Source organism: Drosophila sulfurigaster, chromosome 2L, assembly GCF_023558435.1.
Source record: "Drosophila sulfurigaster albostrigata strain 15112-1811.04 chromosome 2L, ASM2355843v2, whole genome shotgun sequence".
Classification (NCBI taxonomy): domain Eukaryota; kingdom Metazoa; phylum Arthropoda; class Insecta; order Diptera; family Drosophilidae; genus Drosophila; species Drosophila sulfurigaster.
Window position 1 is genome coordinate 29,730,313 of NC_084881.1, and position 18,616 is coordinate 29,748,928.

Sequence of the window (18,616 nt, forward strand, 5' to 3'; positions counted from 1 at the left end):
CTCTGCTCAGTTTGTTTATCGTGAATTAACTAAAATGAATTTAATCGTTTATTCACGAATATTTTTTACAAGTCAATACGATTAAATTAAAGTGCTAAGTTCAATATTGAAATGAAAAGAAATTAGAGTTGAATTTTTGTACTAAACTTAATATACTGTTCAGTTAGTTAGTTATAAATCAAATAAGATGAAAAAAGGTTTAAATCTGCTTTTATTAATTTAAATGTATTGTTAGTATTTTATATAATGTTTTAGTAATAATATTTTAGTATACTATAAAACTCGTTTTAGTATTCTATGAGACAGAGTGTTTGATATTTGATTCGCAATTTAATTTGCCTTCCTAAGACCAATTAATAGTGAATGGAAATGCTGTGAAGTTCACTTTAAATTCTTAGCATATTTAAATGTGTTAGTATTCCATATAATATTTTCGTATAATATATGTTTTGGTATATTATGTTTTAGTATTATATCAGCCAGAGTATTTAATCTTAAATTCTTCAATTAACTTACATTCCAAAATTCAATAGAATAGTGAATGGAAATAGGAAATGTCAAGTTCTCTTTAAATTCTTAGCATATTTTCGAATTTATCAGTAGGCTGACCACTGTCACATCTCCTGGTTGCTGCTGTTGCTTCTCTTGTTGCTGTTGCTCCTGGCGCTGCCTCGTGCTGATGTTGCTGTTGTTGTTGTTGCTGTTGGTGCCTGCTCAAAGAGCCGACACATTTTAATTTTCACTTTGCCGCTGGGCAGAGTTCACGGCTGTCGACTGTCGACTGTCCTTTTCAGCTGCCAACAGCAATTACACTAAACAGCACAAAAATTACATACACACACACTCACCACACAAAAAAATGTGGGGAAATGAAAATGCTAAAAAAAAAAATTATAATTATTATTGTAAGTCTCCCGCTTGTGTCTTCTCTCCTCTCTCTTTGGTGTGCTCTTAGCCACAGCCCCTTTGGCAATATCCCATTTTGCATTTTACAAGCAAGTTGTTGTTGTTTTTTTTTTTTCGGTTTTGTGCATGGAAAAATGTTTTGGCTAATTCTTTGGGCCATTCACAACGGCAACAGCAGCAAAACAAAACAACAAATGCCACAAAACAATGCAAAGCACAAACATACAAACAACAATTGAAATGTAATCAAAAATAAATACGCTGCAAAGTATAAATGAGCACGCGGCAACAACAACAACAACAACATCCATCGATGCCAATGCTTAAATAAACAAAGTTGCAATTTGCTACAGCAGCAGCGACAACAATAAATACAAAAGAAAATAGAGGAAAAACTAGAGAGGGAAAATGCGCGCGTGGAAAATCGAAAACGCATCAGAAATTCAAACTAGCGCGACCCGCCACGAGGCAAGAGCCATGTGGCAAGTGGCAAGGGGCAACAGAGTCCCAAGTGTCGTGTGGCAAAGCCACCCAACCGACAATCGACAAGCAACTCAACTGAGCTCAACTCAACTCGACTCGATGCAACCAACCATCATCATCATATTTGCCCACATTTCTCTATATTTACCCAGTGCGCTGTCCTGGCTGCGAATGCAGCTCCTGCTCTTCGTCCTCGTCCTTGCCTCGGGGCAAGCCAAGCGCTGCTCTTGCGTGTTGCCTTCTGGTTAACTGAACTGTTGTTTTCCCTTGCATCTACGGTAGTTGCCTCCATTCCAATTGTAAATTCTCATTCCGATTCCCATTCCCATTCCCATTTCGCAACGCTTTCAATTTGAAGTTTTATGCGTGCAGCTACTTATCGGCTAAAACCTCAGCAGAAAAGCTTGAACCTCAATAACAACAACAACTATTACTACATATAGTACATACATATAATGTCTACTGATTGAAAACTAAATTGAATTCCAACTGACACTTCTAGAGGTGTGCTCAACCACACTCGAAGAGTTCAACTCCGCTCCAAGTGGATTAATGAGCAAATCGATGCAAGCCATTCAATATTTTCCAAGAAATAAACTCAGACTAGAATGCCAAGTTTATTTACTTACAGCTCTTAATGGTCTTTAAAGTAGAATATTCTGTTAGGATTCGCTAGGAAAAGTCTACTTCTACAAAAGGTTTTTCATATCTTGATTTGTTATACCCGCCACTCATAGGATAGAAGTGTATTATAACTTTTAGCCTCCAGGAAATGTAAGTGACAGGTAGAATGCAACACTATATCAATATACCAAATATAATCTTTAGTATATGTTTAGTATCTAGTATATTTTTCACTTTATGGTATATTTTGAATGCAGTAATATATTAATATACCAACTGTAACATCTGGTATATTTCTAGTATCTGGTATATTTTGCACTCGATGGTATATTTTGAATGCAATACTATATTAATATACCAAATATAACCTTTGGTATATTTTCAGTATTTGGTATATTTTGCACTCCGTGGTATAATTTGAATGTAGCAGTATATTATTATACCAACTGTAACCTTTGGTATGTTTTTAGTATCTGGTATATTTTGCACCTTATATGAATTTTTTTGTATGTAATACTATATCAATATACCAAATATAATCTTTGGTATATTTTAAGTATTTATTAAGGTACATTTTGGTACATTTTAAAATTAATACCCGACGTAGCTTTCTTACTTGTTTAAACTTTGCTTACATTTTAATGAATGCAAACACCATTTAGATTCCTAGCTTGCTTATTATGTTGAAATTCTTAAATTCTTGTGTAAACTGAGAACTTATTTCGGAATTGTGTTTTAAGTGTTTCTCATATTTCTTGCTCTGATTAATTTTGCTTGCTTCGGTTATCCTTTAAGTCGCTTCTTGCACTTGGCTAAATCCAAACAATAATTAGACTGCCCATCTTATTGAAATTGCTTTGTTTGCTCACCTAAATCTTGGCTACAATTTGTCTGCGTTAGACATCCTCCCTGGATGTCCTTCCTCTTTGGCTGTCGGTTGAATCCAATCGGATGTTCTAATGGCTGCGGCTTTTGTCTCTGCTGATTGTTGCATTTTCTCACTCGCAACCCGAACAAACAAGTATCGATTGCCGGGCTGTGTTGCAGATACAGGTAAATATTGTGGCAGCTGTGTGGAGTCCTTTCGACGAGGCGGACAAACGGAGGCAGTGCTGCAATGTTTGCTTTTGTGAGTGGTTAGTGTTTTGCATATTGGCAAATGGGCGAGACTCTGATGACCAACAAATTGCCAGACAAATGAATTTAATGCTGCAAAGCGTTATCGTTGCATAATTAAACATCGATACGGTGGGGATATAGCATCGTCGAATGGGATTGAGGCCAATCCAATGGGAATAGAAATTTATACGGTTAATTGGGGTGTCTATGATTGGGGAGAGAAGCTGAAGGGAACCATATATTGGGGTACTCTCAGTTGTAGCAATGTTTTATCCAAAGGTCAACAGACAACAGACTAAAATAAATTTAGAGCATTCAAAAAGAGTAGATGCATTCGCATAATTATTCAATTTGTGAGATAATTGGAAAGTAATTGTGAAAATAAATACCCTAAGGCATAGATATATTATTGGATAAGCGGTTTTTATATTTATTTATTTACTTAATCAATAATGATTACAGGCCCTTAAAATACTTAAGCAACTAGTCTAGGATATATTGAAAAATAAATACCCTAAGGTATAGATATATTATTGGTATATTTTATATAGAAATATTTAATCAAAGAAGCAGCTAGTCTAGGAGTAAATAGTCGAGGATATCGCGCAAGTCTTTAGCCAATTTTAATCTTCTTGTCTGGCTTATCCATTAGCAGAAGCTTCGCCTTGGTGTCTGGGATTTTGTTGTGAATGACAGATGCGGGATCGGGATGCCAGAATGTTACAAGCCCAAATCCTACTTCACAACGTCTAACACACTCCATAAATGTAACTGTTTCTGTAACTGGGCAAAGCATTTGATTTATGTGCTCTTGTGTGTGCAATTGAATTGCCAGTTCTCCTCTCCATCCTTATCCCCTCGCAGCTTCAGCTTCAGCTCTGCATATGCAAATGATGGATGAGTCCAGCTGTTGGCTGTAACCCTTTCGCCCCTTTTTTTTGTATCCCTCCCCTGTCCCATTGAAGGGTTGTTGCCTGTGTTTTGTAATATCAATACAGCACTCTTTGCTTCTCCTACTCTTATCACGTTTTTTTTTTATTTCTCTATGGAAACGATACAATTTTCTATAGATTTTTTCACTTAATTTTTATTTGTTTTCATAGTTGATTACAAAAGTGGGAATAGACTAATGAGTGCGTTGCTCATTAAGTATGTAAATTATGCAAAAACCACTTGAATGTGTAAACATTCAAATTCGATAGCTAGCGATAACGATAACATGTTCGCGGCGACTGTACTCGATATCAAACTAGTCGTAGAACTAGTTCTCTAATTACGCTTAGCACGTAAATCCTATTAAAACACGCAACTGTTCGCTGTCCATCATTCGGTCAGTCACTGGTCACTGGCCACTTCACAATTTCCATTTTCGGGTAAAGGAATAGGTAACCTTTTGTTTTAATTCAATTTCCTCTGGTCAGTTGCCCCTTTTCTCTCCCCGGCGGGGGTTCTTTTTAGGCTGACCGCTGGTCACACGTCACTCATTGAAAAACGGGAACCGGTTCGTCTCGTCTCGAGAGTGTGATATTTCTATCCCGTTGCGGGACTGTCTGAAACTGCCTTATCTACCGATCTTCTCGGGGCTATCTGCGTGTAATTGCTGCCCATGTTAATTGAATAATTCGGAGCTGAACAGTTTTTTGATTGACATTATCGCGTGGGTGCGATATGGATCGGACAGTTATTATACGAGTATTGAGACAGTTGGTCGACAGACAGCTCTGATCCTTTAATTTCCACACAAGCGTGGTTAACAGACGTTCCTAGAGAGTGGAGGGGTTGCTACCCCTAACTTGGTTTTGAGGGTTCCGTTCTTCGTTTTACATGCGGGAAATTTGCGTATTCGAATGGAGAGCAGGAAAACCCTTTTGCCGTTTTGTCTGCACTTTTCGCAATTTTCACAATTTTGCACGCATTCGAAATTATAATTAAATTATATTAGGCCACGTTCCGTTCCCCTTTTTGAAGGGAGCGAGTTGCAGTTGCTCTACAAAATGTCCATTGTTTACCTTTCTGCACGGCTTTGAATGTTTTGTCATAAATTTGCATGACACAATGCAGGCTCTATAAATTTTCTCGCCTCCCTTCCTCCTCGGAGTTCTGACTCGTGATTTTCCTTGAATCGAAATTATAGATTTGTTTTGTTGTTTGTGCTCTTGCTGGTTGCTGGAACAGCTAATAAATGCTTTTTCTGCGAGCTGTCATAATTTTCGCAATCATAATTTCAGCATTTTAGTATGGGGCGTGTCTCTGACCTCGACAGGGGGTAAATGAGCAGCTGTTGCCTAATTAGACAAGCTCCGCAAGGATCTATATATATATTGTATAGTGATGTATATAACGAAAAGAGAGAGTTAGACTTTATATTAAAATGCAGCTGTCAAGGTGTTTGAGTCATGGGGTTACATAGACTTTGTCTTTTTTGATTTCTCGGCACACTTTATTTTAATGGATCTTCGGCGCTTAAGATGACCGCAAAAGCGACTAATAACAAATTTAAAACACTTCATTAACCAACTAAAGACGGCGCTTAAATATTTGTTACAGCTCTTCGCGTTACATAAACCGAATCAGCTTTAAGAGCTCATCTCAGTTCCAGTTTGATTCCCCACATCAACATCAGCATCAACTTTAGTTTAGTTTTGTTTATCGACTAATTTCGCTGCACATCAAAGCGCTGTTCATGTTGATGATGATGACGCTTTCTTGATGGTAATGATGATGAGTGTGGGTTGTTGGCGGAAGTTACCTGCTGCTACGGCTGCTGCCTAAACTGGGGCCTAACCCGGGGGCTTAATAAATTGGAGACACTTTTACGCGACATTTATGGGCCACAAATGTCGCAGGTTGCTCCCAAGTCTTTTCTCTAACTGTCTTTTGCGTCCCACATAAATATTCAAAGCGAAATGCAAAAGTGAATAGCCAACAAAATGTTTATTTATGCCGCATATATAACCATTATAATCAAATTAATACACTCACTAAGTGCAATCAAAATACCATAAATAACTCTTCAGCTGCGTGGCGAAGAAGAAGTGAAGTAAAAGAGTTATGCGTTTATAATTTGGAGTTAAGAATACGCTACCTGCCACCATCGATGATCCGGCCTATGGCCATCGATAGTCAATTTGACGACAACTCATAATTAGGTGCTGAACTTGTTTCATTCATAAATCATTCGATTTATCAAAGAAAGAAGCTGTTCAGCAATGTTCGCTACTTTAAGAGTCTCAATGCGGCTTTTGGCTTTCAACAGTTAATTGGTAGCAAAACATTCGATGTCTGTTACCATTTTCAAAATGATTTATTGTATCAATTAACTTAAGAGTAAGCTAATGAATGCGAGCGCTTTATAAATGTAAAGCCTTTTAGGGACATTGTGTTTGACAATTGTTAAGCAAATCAACGAATGAACTCTACTCTAGTTTCGATGGCTTTGTTGTGTAAATAAAATATGTGACAAATGCGGAAGCTTTGAGTTGATCTTATGCGTTGTAAGATCAACAAAACTTTGGGAGGAAGCAAAAATAAATTTGATTAATTTATTTATATTAAGCCATTTCGTATATTCTTTTTTAAATGGTATAATTTGAAAAGTAATAGTATTTCGGTATTCTAAATATTTACAATTCCATATATATCTATATATTAGGCATATTTCAGTATTTTTCAGCATATTAATTTGGAATATTTTAAGAATAATACCACATTTCTTTAAATGTAATAGTATTTCGGTATTCCAAATATCTACTTTGGAATATTTCAGTATTTTTTAGCATATAAATTCGGTATATTTTAAGAATAATACCAAACTTTTTATGTAACAGTATTTCTGTATGCCAAATGTATACATTGGTATATTTCAGTATTTTTGGTAAAATTTTAAAAGTAGTAGTATTTTGTTATACAGAGTATATTGGTATATTTAAGTATCTTTTTTCAGTATAATAATTAGGTACTGCATTATGAATTGATTTGTCTTTTAAAGTTGTAGTCTAGTTATTATGTTTTATTTCTCAAATTATTATTAATTTCAACTAAACAAATCTTTTAGCTAATATCACAGATTTTAGCCAACAATTTCAGAGTTCTTAGCATGCAGGAAATGCGATGTAATAAAAGAAAAACGTTTTATCTATGCAGATTAGACAGCTTTGAGCGCTGTCTAATGCGCATTTGAGGATTTTGTTGCCAAGTGCTTAACACTTTATTCAATTTGATTGTTTTATAGGTAATCCGAGCTTCAGGCTGGCCTCAAATCGCTTTTCGCTTTACTTTGCTTTGCTTTGATTTCGTTTTCATTTTCGGTTTCGGTTTTGGTTTCGGTTTTTATGACGCGTGCGACCAATTTGATGACGCTGCTGTTGCCGTTGATGTTGCTGTTGCCGTGGCTGTGGCTGTTGCCAGTTTGTCGACAGCCAACGGCTTCAACATCGACAACAGCATCAGCAGCAACATCAGCAGCAGCTTCAACAGCGACATGGATGATGAAGTCTCGACCCACGCACAACAGGAAGCCTTTTTGGCCATTGGCAGCGTCGTCACGCGTCTACTCAGCTCTCAGCTCTGCTCTGCTGTGGTTGCTGCTGTGGTTCGTTGGTTTCTGTCCCGGATCGAAGTCATTCAGTGTTTGAGACTGTGGAGCAACTGCAGCAAAGCACAGCACAGACACGACTTTCATGTTACGATGTTGTCGATGTTGCCAGTTGCTAGTTGCTAATCGGCATTAAAATTTATAACGCCATGATAATTAATGGTCTGCTAATATGCCATAAAATTAGTTTGCTTGCAACGTTCAATTAAGGATTTGCTTGTACCAAACACACTCACACATGTCTCTCTATCTATTTATCTTGCCCAGTGCGTGAGTTTGTAAGTGTGTGTGTGTGTGTGTGTGTGTGACTTCCCCGTTAGCATAAATCAAAATGCTTATCACGCACTTATGAGTGCGACGCCTTCTCGAAGGCAACTTATCGGCCCATTCGCTGACTCAGCACAAGAGTTGAACACGTGTTGTGACGCAGTCGTGTCTCTAGTTTCTGCAGCGTGACACGATGTCATCCGAAAAACCCTTGTCATAACCCATTCTCCTTGTTGCTGATTATATTGTTTTTCAAATTAAAGTAATTTTTATGAGATAGCTGAGATATTTTCATGATATGATACCATATCTCTAGTGTCAGCGATGCATCATTGTTAATAATGGTTAACCAGAAATCAACATCACAAAAATTCCTACCTGGGCACACTCTCTTAATACTTATTTTTCCTGTGGGAATAGTTGTGCTTTTGTCCTTAAGCTGGATATGTAAAAACGAATAGTACTAAGTCAATCTTTTTGTGTTTTTGACCATAATTCATTATTTGATGCGTAGTATGAATATTTTATAATTATTTTACTATATAATTTTGGAGTGTAAATTTAATTATTATCCAATTGATTTCGCTACAGATCGAACATTATTATAAATGTCTTTTCTTCTCTTTGCAGATTTCTTCAGTTTGGCTTGAATGGATTATCAGGATTAGCTGGGAATAAATGTAAGTCATTTTCGATTATTATATAATTCTACTATACTTTCATTGGCAAGAAGTTTCCCTGAGGTAGACCATGTCATTGATTTCAAAGACAGTCGAACTACTAATGTCCATTGAATATATTTTTTGTATAGACTTCATTGATTTGATTGGTAAAAGGAAGTTTGTTTAGCTGTAGATAGAAATAAACTGCATTTTGTTGTCTGATCTATTATTGAGGTAAACCATGGATTAGATTTCGAATTAATAGTTGAATTGTTGTCTTCAATTTCAATTTATTTGGAAAATTAATATTTGCTAAGCTTTCTATTACAATCTTCTTCTTTCACTCAACTTAAAAATGAATATTTGTTAATCTACAAACATAATCAAAATAGAATTGAAAATAGTTTTAATTAGTATACCAGATGTGGAATGAATTTCTCGTGCTAGTCACGTGTCCAACTCTAGTCTAGGAGTTGCCTCCTCTATTTGTTGCGTCTCCTTCAGCTGCTGCGGCAACGCGTCGCCTAATTGCCTACAAATTCGCAACGATTGAGAATGTGAATGCGGCGCGTAATTGCATAACTTGTGCTCCTACAAAGGCGAAAGAGAAGGAGAGAATAGAGTAGGGAGAAGGCAGTTGAAAGGTCAAGGAGGAAGCGCCATAATTTGCCGTATTGTGTTGACTTTGATTTTCGAGAAGAGAGACGCTTGCTGCCCAAGGGGCTACAGCAGCTTGTTGCCTTCGCTGCCTTTTTGCCAGTTGCCAGTTGTCGGTTGTCGGTTGTGTTGGTTGCCTTTCAAATGTCATGAATTGAATTGAAATACAAAAATTCGAAACATGAGCCGAGAGCAGAGAGCGAGAGACGAGGCGACGGCGACTCTAAAGTCAATAACGAACGTCAGGAAGTCACCTCGCAAGGAGCAGCAACCGGTTTCCTTTTCAGTCTCCCTCGTCTAAGGTTGTGCTTATTATTATTATGTTTATTGTTGTAGTTGTTGATGCTCTGAGTTGGCTCTGAGACCGAGACTTCACCTCCTTTGTGGCATGTTTCCTTTTTTTTGCGCTGGCTTTTTCTGCAACTGACCTTTTGGCAGGGGAGTAACAACAACAAATTTGCCAAGTAATCTGAGAGCGGGTATTGTGAATAACTTTGCAGCAGCAGCAGCAGATGGAAATGCCGTCATCATCATCATCAAAAGCAACAGCATCATCTTGGTCACCATCATCATCGCCTTCGCATTTGCTTTTGCCTTTGCCACATCTCCATCTGATCATCTGAGCGTTGTCGTGTTTGGTTTTAGTCTTAGCGCTGCCTCTTAAATTGCCACAGCCAATATGATTTATGTAAATGCTAATGCCAAAATGTCAAGTGTTCAGAGAGTTGAGTGGGAAATTTCATTTCATTTTGTTTATAGCCTCGATGATGTTGTTTATTTTTATGTGTTGTCTTCTTTCTTCTTTCTCGCTGTTTGACAGCAATCCAATTAGCTCAGCTTTTACCATTCAAGACAAGAGCTGAGCTTGAGTGACTCCAAGCTAACAGTTGCATAAGAGCACCTGGAAAGCGAACTCATTTCTACATTTAATTGCAATCCAAATAATTTCCAAATTCCATTAAAGCTCTTCTCACTTATTAATCTGATGCATTTTCCATAACAAAACTTTCAAATCAATCTTTGAGTGTTTAATTAGATTGAAAGTTCTGCTGTCTGTAGTCTGTAATCAATTCTAAAGTGGCCATAAGTCAAGGCCCTTTTGGCCAATTATTTATTTATATATGTGGCTGGAGAGTGACTTCAAGGCTAACGCACACACTCTATCTAATGGCATGATAAATTAGTTTATTTGAACTTAAAATAAACTTAAACAGCGTCGAGCCGACAAACAAACTGAGAGACAGCTAGCTCGATGGATAGACAGATATGCTCTGCTCCCTTTCATATTTCTGTTGTTGTTGTTGTTGTTGCTGTTTTGAATGCATTTTGATTAAGTAGAAAATTGAATATGTTAACTTCTCGAACTCGAAATAATAATAATTCTATGGTGCGTAGTCTGCGGCTTGAAAATCGGAATTCTAAACGCATTAATCATGAGACCGTTTGACACTTTTGGTGGGCAACACAAAATTGATAAAGGCGTCAACTGGGGGCGACTTGAATGCACTTTATCAAACAGTTGTCACTCGACATTTGCTTTGGTTTGTTTTGTGTTTTTTGTTGTTTCTGTTGTCTGCGATTGAGTTCAACACTCGTCGTGTTGTTGCATAGCTGGATCGTGTTGCAATTAAAATTAAAAGAGAGAAATTGCCAAAGAGACATAAATAGAAATTAAAAGCGCAGTGCGCCAAATGATATTACACCATTAAAAGTGCCATTTAAGTGCAAGGCACGACTCTCAGTCCCAGTTACAGTTCCAGTTCGCCAGTTTCAGTCTACGATTTAATTACAGCAAATTGCTAGTTGTTTTGGCCGCTAGGTGGCGTCCCAGTGCATTCAGCAATGTGTTAATCCAATTTATATATGACCATTAGATGATGGGGACAGTCCCACTGACCCAATTGAAGCTACAAGACAAGCTATCTGGCCAACGCTCAACTCTTGCTTGCAAACCACTTGCTGAGGCAGTCAGTCAATCAGTCATTCAGTTAGTCACTCAGTCAGTCAGTCAGTGAGTCGATTCAAGTCACTTGCTCGCTTTGTTCGTTCGCTCATTCGATGTAGGGGCAATGTCAAGGTAACCAGTTTTGATTACAAACACGACTCTCTCTCTCTCTCTCTACTCTTCTCTTTCTCTCTCTTTTGCCTGGATGACATAATTGGCTATAGCTGGATGGATGCCTTGCAAGTAAAGTGAACTGAACGCCAGGATGTCCGCCTCACAGAATTTCATAATTTTCGAAATGGAGGCCTGGCACTTGAATTGATTGATTGCCAAGTCGATTCAACGCCGAAGTCAGCGACCGTCGCGTCTGATATCGAGTAATTTCCACTTGAGCAGCTCCCCAGTTCCACAATTGCTGCCTCCCGATATCACCTTCCTTTTACCCCTTCCTACCATATCATCGACTTCATATGTGGGTCGAATGCGAATCACATTCGCAGAGTGTAAATTTGAGCAGCTCAAACAATTTGCATGCAGCATAATCAAACTGTAAGTTCTTATGCTTCAAAGTTAGTGAAGCTTGGGGTATAAGCACTAGGAATACATATTTGTGATACTATGTATATATTAATTAATATTTGTATCTTAAATTATATTCTGTAGTTTAATGTATAGCTGGAGCAATTGTCACCAAATTCAGACTGAAAAGTAAGAAGGGAGTATGGAGACTGGAAATTAGTTGAGTTCGTTTACAAAAGGAAAGATTAGAGAGCACAAAAGTCCGATGAAAGGTGATATAAGTCTATAATTTCAGATTAGATTTGAGTTATAATAAATGAAGATTGAAACTCAACTTCAGACTCTGAAGAACGAAAGCGAATACTGACTGTAAATTTGCCGAGGAAAGAAGGAAAGGAAAGAATATATAGAATAAATTTGGAAAATGGGATTTGAAAGTTGAGATTTTAAACCACAATCACACTAGATGAAAGTTTAAAGTTGAAATGAATGCGAAGAAGCGATACCTGTAAAGAGAATTTAAGAGTTAGTATATTAAAGGGTGTTTGACACTTATTATTGCCGCAATTGAATTGTTGTCATGGGAATATCGTATTTATTGCTATTTAGAGTATTTAATATTCAGCGTAGCGAATTGTGCACATCTTATTGCTTGGCGGCAGCAGATGCCACGCTGTCATTGTGCCACATGAGGCGCCTTGCCCTCGCGTGCCCCATGCCCCTTGCTCCATGCCTCACAATCTGGTGTGTTGAATGTGAATCTGATGCGAGTGTCGACGGGTAAATGACTCCAATTTGATTTGTTTGGCATGTCGCGTTGCCAGGGGAGTTGGGGGAAGTTGCCCCCTCTGCTGCTCCCCTCCTCCCTCTCTTCCTCCTCCACTGAAAGCAATCGAATTCTCTTTTATTGATGCTTGCTGTTGTTGTTGCTGCTGGTGTCGGTCTTAGGCTTAGGCAGTCAGCTTCTCATGCATTGTGCATGCTAAATTGTAAATTGTCTTTATCAATTTGAAGTGCTGCACGGATTATTTATGCAACTTGCCAAGCAAACTTCCATAGATAAAGTGCACAGCTTACGACTTTGCGGCTTGTCTCAATCTCTGTCTGAGTCCGAGTCTGAGTCTGAGACTTGAAATGGATTGCTTTGGCTTACTTAGTTGCTTTCGGTTGTTGGCTTTGGTTTCGATTATGGTTTGTCTTGGGCTTGGGCCGGGCTCTCTCGGCTACGCAGCTATTCTGTTCACATGGCTTACTTGTGATACCCTGTAGTAGCTAGCTAAGGAGTGTACAAAGCTAACTGGCAGAATTTGTAGAAAAACTGTACAAATTTATGAAGATAATTATCAGTACTTTGAAAAATGAACTGGGAATTGCAATTGTGACTAAAGATCGCTTCTATGTTTGCTATGTTGGTTATAGAGTTAATCTATGATTTTGTAATGGTTGGTTAAATTGATAATACTATATATACGAATTTACACACGATTTAGTTTCGTTAAACTTATACTGATCTTTCCGCAGACGACTGAACGACTTCTGAATATATGTTAGTGCCTATTGACTTATTAATACCAAGTGATAGTAGGTTGACTATCGACGTATTAACACTAACCGTATAAGGTATCTATTGACTTATTAATGATAATCGATAGTCAAGTATCTATCGACTTATTAATGCCAATCGATAGTCAAGTATATATAGATTTATTAATGCCAACCGATAGTAAGTTGTCTATCGATTTCTTATTGCCAACCGAATATTAGATTTCTATCGAATTATTAATGCAAACCGATAATAAGGTGTTTAGGGACTTATAAAGTCCAACCGATAGTAAGGTGTCTATTGACTAACCTCCACCTCATTTCATTCTCCATTCCATGGTATCTGTAGGTCGAACACACTTCTTTTAGAGCAATCTTTTTTTGGTTTTTGGGTCAATTTGGGCTTAAATTACGCACTCGGCACTTGGCACTTGGCCAGCGATTGGCGATGGTGATGGCGGTGGCGGTGAAATATTTAAATGCAATGAAAACGCCTGCGATCGCATTCGGTGCTGACAACTTCATTGCGAAGGCGAATTCGAATTTGGATTCGGGGCGATTTGACAGCTCAAAAGGCGGTTGCAATTGCAGCGTTTGGACATTGATTCATAAATGCACTCAAATGAATAAATGAGTGCATAGATTGCAGAGTACAAACAACCAAATCAGAGCAGAACAATGCCCAGGATTAAAATGAGAAGCCACACACGGACAATGGGCCTACAATTAGTGGACCTCCCTCGCCCTCTCAACTCTCGACTCACCCTCGCCCTCTCTAATTGCACGCCCCTTTTGTGTGAGTGAGTTCGAGGCGTGTGGTGAGGCGGACAGGAGAGAAGAGAAGAGGATTTCAATGCTCTGTTCTGGTCATGCAAAATTGTTTCATTTCGCATTAGCGGAAAACCCACGCAGGCCACAATCGAATGTAATCGTCATCGACGTCGGTTCATTGTAATCGTAATCGCTTTAGTTTGCTACCGCAACAATTTGTGGCAAATATCGGGCAGCTGTCTGTCTGTCTGGGGCAAGCCTCAAATGAAGCGAATGCTGCGTGGATTTTCCACACTCTGTTTTTGTTGTGAGTTTTCCACGCTTCAGCCATTTGACACTCGTTGGAATTGCTTCATTTGCGCTGCATCCCATTGAACTTTCACTTTTTTTCTCCTCTTTTCTGTTGTTATTTTTACTCTTTTGCAGTGCGTCTTTAATTAATTTTTCGATACCAAAAAAATTACCAAAATCGTGCAGGGTTTCATATTTTATCAGTTTTTACCCCTTTTTTCGCTACCTTTTTTTTTGGTGTGTTGGTTGCTGACGTTTTTATGATGCCAAAAAAAGGGTTATCGATGGGATAGTATTTGTGAAACTGTGAAAAGAAAGCCATGGTTAATTTTCTCTGATTGATTTATTTGCCTTATTGAAAATGTTTCAGTTTTTCAGCAGAGAGCAGCAGGGATGAGAGAGGGAAGGTCTGGGATGAGCCGCCTGATGGGCAATCATAATTTCATATTTATTTTGCGAAATGATATTTGTTTTACTTTTGGGCGTTTACACAACGCCGCACGCAAAGGCAAAGGGAGGGAGCAAAGCAGCTAAGAGATAATTGACAGCGTGCGTGTTTTGCTTTTTTGTTGAGTCAAAGATACTTGTAACGAGTCTAAAGATGAAAGAGACCTGAACAAAGCAACATTTACTTGAATGAAATTGAACTTGATCGAATATTTAGCAATATTAACCATTAAAGATGAAACAGTAAAATCTTTGGTTTATTTATATGAAATACATATTGATCGAATACCACGAAAGATACTTAAAAAATTAATGGTTTAGTAAATGTAAATGAAATTGAACTTGATTGAATGTATCATATTATATATCATGATAAAAGAGAATTGACTATTAAAATCGTTGTTAACCTAAATGCAATTTAACTTGAATACACATTTAACATATTAACCATGAAAGATAAAAACATAAATATTTTGGCAAATTTATATGAAATTGAACTTAATCGCAAATATCTAAAATATTTAACTTACTTTTTGACCTACTTACCATGAAAGACGAAAGATTGTTGGACCACAAAATCTTTGGTCGAATATATCATATTTATTATACTTACCATAAAATATGATAGAGACTTAAAAATACTTAAAAATAAATGTAAATGAAATTGAACTTGACCGAATATATAATATTTAACTTACCATGAAAGATGAAAGATTTGAACTATGAAATTTTTGGTAAATGTAAATGAAATTCATCTTGATCGAATCTAAAATTTTCTATATAAACTTACCATCTATGCATGTGTAAAATATATTCATAAAAAGATTCCTTTTGCGTTAAAGAAATGCCAATGACTCGCTTGCCAAGATCAATATCAGTATGGTCATCTTTTGTTATCAGTGTTTTAGTGTTTGTTTTTTGGCTCGAATTCGATGCGACTCGATGCGACGATTCAATGTCAAATATGATTATTAAAATATCAATTGATTATAAATGGCATATATATTCGAATTGGAGTTTCGTTTATGGCAAAGAAACCCATTAAAAGTCTTTTGTAAGGAAATTAGTTTTGTCTTAGGGGGAATTATGATTAACGAGTCGCGAGACGCGATTCACAACTTTGACCAACTTGCAGCCAGGTAGCAGCCAACGATGATTGAGTTGCCAATGAATGATGAATACGCAAACGAATGTGAATTATGAATATGATTGCGATGTCCACTTAAGAGATCTGTGTGTGTCTGTGTTTGTGGATTCCCCAAGTTTGTTTTATGGGCATGCCAAGTGCTTTATCACATTTGAGCATTGAGCGTTTATGGCGCATTGTCTAGCGACTTCTATCAGAGATAATATGGCTATAGCTAAAGCTATGTGATGGGCTCTACCTCCAATAACTGAGATGTTTCAATGATGTTTTGAGCGAGGGCGAGGCAATTGCTTGCTTTGCTGCTTTCCCCCACAACTTGCCTTAAGCTATGCATTTGGGTTAGGTTTTTGAATCGATCGAGAAGGTCGCAAATGGCAGAGATGAGGTAGAAGAGCGAAGGGGAAGGGGAAGCGTTAGATCTGTCGTGTTTGTGATGCATGTCCGCCTGTCAAGACTCGCTACACACTGAGATAGCTCTAATGACGTTTGACATATCGCGGCACACGCCTTGAAAATTGTCTCTCTCTAATGTTGTTGTTGTTGTTGTTGCTCATTTTAGTGGAATGACGAATGTGTTGTTGTGCCAGCAGCAGCGACACTTTCAAGTGCAACGTGCAACGAAGAGTTGCCGCGTCACAGCAGAGTTGCCACGCATGTCAGCGACAATGATTTGTCACAAATCAAAACTAAGGCACAAAAGGGGTGTCCTCAGAGAGACAAGAAGAGACACACACAGAGAGACAGAGAGAGAGAGAGGCGTTGTAATCCATCAGCGACATTCGCCACGCTTTGCTTCAATGTTGCCGTTGTCGAAGCGTGTCAGGGATACGCCTCCAGTTGCAACTGTGGCAGCTGCCACACAGCCCGGCCAGGAAGAGGCCTCTTTTCCGTGTTGCATAATTGCTCGTAAAATGCGTACCATAAAAATCATTGACCGAGCGACCCAAAAAAAAAACGAAGCCGAGTCACATGAATTCCTCTTCACTCCTTTTGCTTGTTGTGACACAAACAAAACGAATGAATGCGATTTTATGCGTGTGTCTTCGGCAGTTTTACAACTTGCTCTAATTAAACGCAATTAGTTGAACTTGCTCAACAGCTGCTCCTGCTGTCCTGGTTTCCAAATCATTAAGGACACTCGCTTACGGCGCACTAAATTAGTCGGAAAATGCATAAAATTTTCCTGTCACAAAATATCATAAAAAATCGAGTAAAAAAGCCTAGAAATTTATATCAGCTTCAGTCATAAAAAATATGTGATTCGATTTTGTGTTCTGTTCTATTAAATTTGTTTGGCATTGTTGACGTTGTCCTGGGGTGGCGACGCCTCCCTTACGCCTCACTGACCCCTCAACAGCCTCTCTTGCCTCGGGCTGCCTCTTCACAAATGCATTTTTTATGCAAAATGAAAATAAGTTTCATATTTTTTTCTTTTTGAATGCATATGCTACTCATATATTCATTTTTTATGAATCTATTCACGCCTAATGACAACAGTTGCTGGCTGTGCAACAAAAAACACACCCCTGATAGTAGTTAACGTTATAAGACTAGCAGATACCTTCAAAAGTGTTTGAATAGTAATGAAAGTTTTCAAATAGTTAACCTCAATATGAAACTAATGTTAGGTAAAGGTCTGAGATGTACCAACTTTACATTGATCCCTAGAATTTAGTTCAAAGTAACTAAGTTGACAAGTAAATAAATTAACATATTTAATATATCAAAGTACGAGAACTTGAGAGATCTTAGGAAAGTGATTGAATCGAAGTGAATTGAATTAATTCTTTAAGGGATTGTTGAAAAGTAAAGTAAGGAAGAATTATAGATTATACAAGTGAGAATTTAATAATATTAATAGTAAGCACTTTTGAATTATTTAAAAATAAATAAATATACAATATAATGTCTAGAAGTTGCGTTTATAATAGTATTTTTCAATTTCCTAAGCACTGCTATTTCAATGTTCGCAGCTGTATGTAGTTTATCTTAAGCAAGCAAATCCTTGTGAACCCTTTCACCTTGACCACGCCCACTTAGCCCCTCCATTTACACTAATATCTTGGCCCGCCGCCTAGTCAAGCACTCACACACACTTTGACAGACATAGATTAAAATTTTTGGCAAGCCAATTTTTGGCTACTAAGATTTCTTGCAAAGCCTTCAAATTGGACACAACTGTTGTTCAAATGTTAAGTCAAAGCTGAACTGTTGAGTAGCAGTTGATTTGATTAGCTGGGCAATCTTTGTGAAGCTCGCACGGCTGACCACGCCCACTTAGAAGGTCCGCCTTATGTGATATCTTGGTCCACCGCCTAGTCAAACACACACACATACAAATTTCACACATTAACTAAAATTTTTGGCATTGACTTTTTTCGTCACTGACCTAAATCAACTCCAAACAGCTTGCTATGTTAATGCTCTGCAATGTTCTGCAACTGTTAACAGTAACAGTAACAGTTGATCGAAATTGCACTTCAGCAAGCTGTTCAATCTCTGTGTAGCTCTTCTGACTGACCACGCCCACTTAGCACCTTCGCCTTCACTATTATCTCGGTCCGCCGCCTAGTCAAACACATACAAATGCATTTGGCACACATACACTCAAATTTTTGGCATACTATTTTTTTTGCATACAA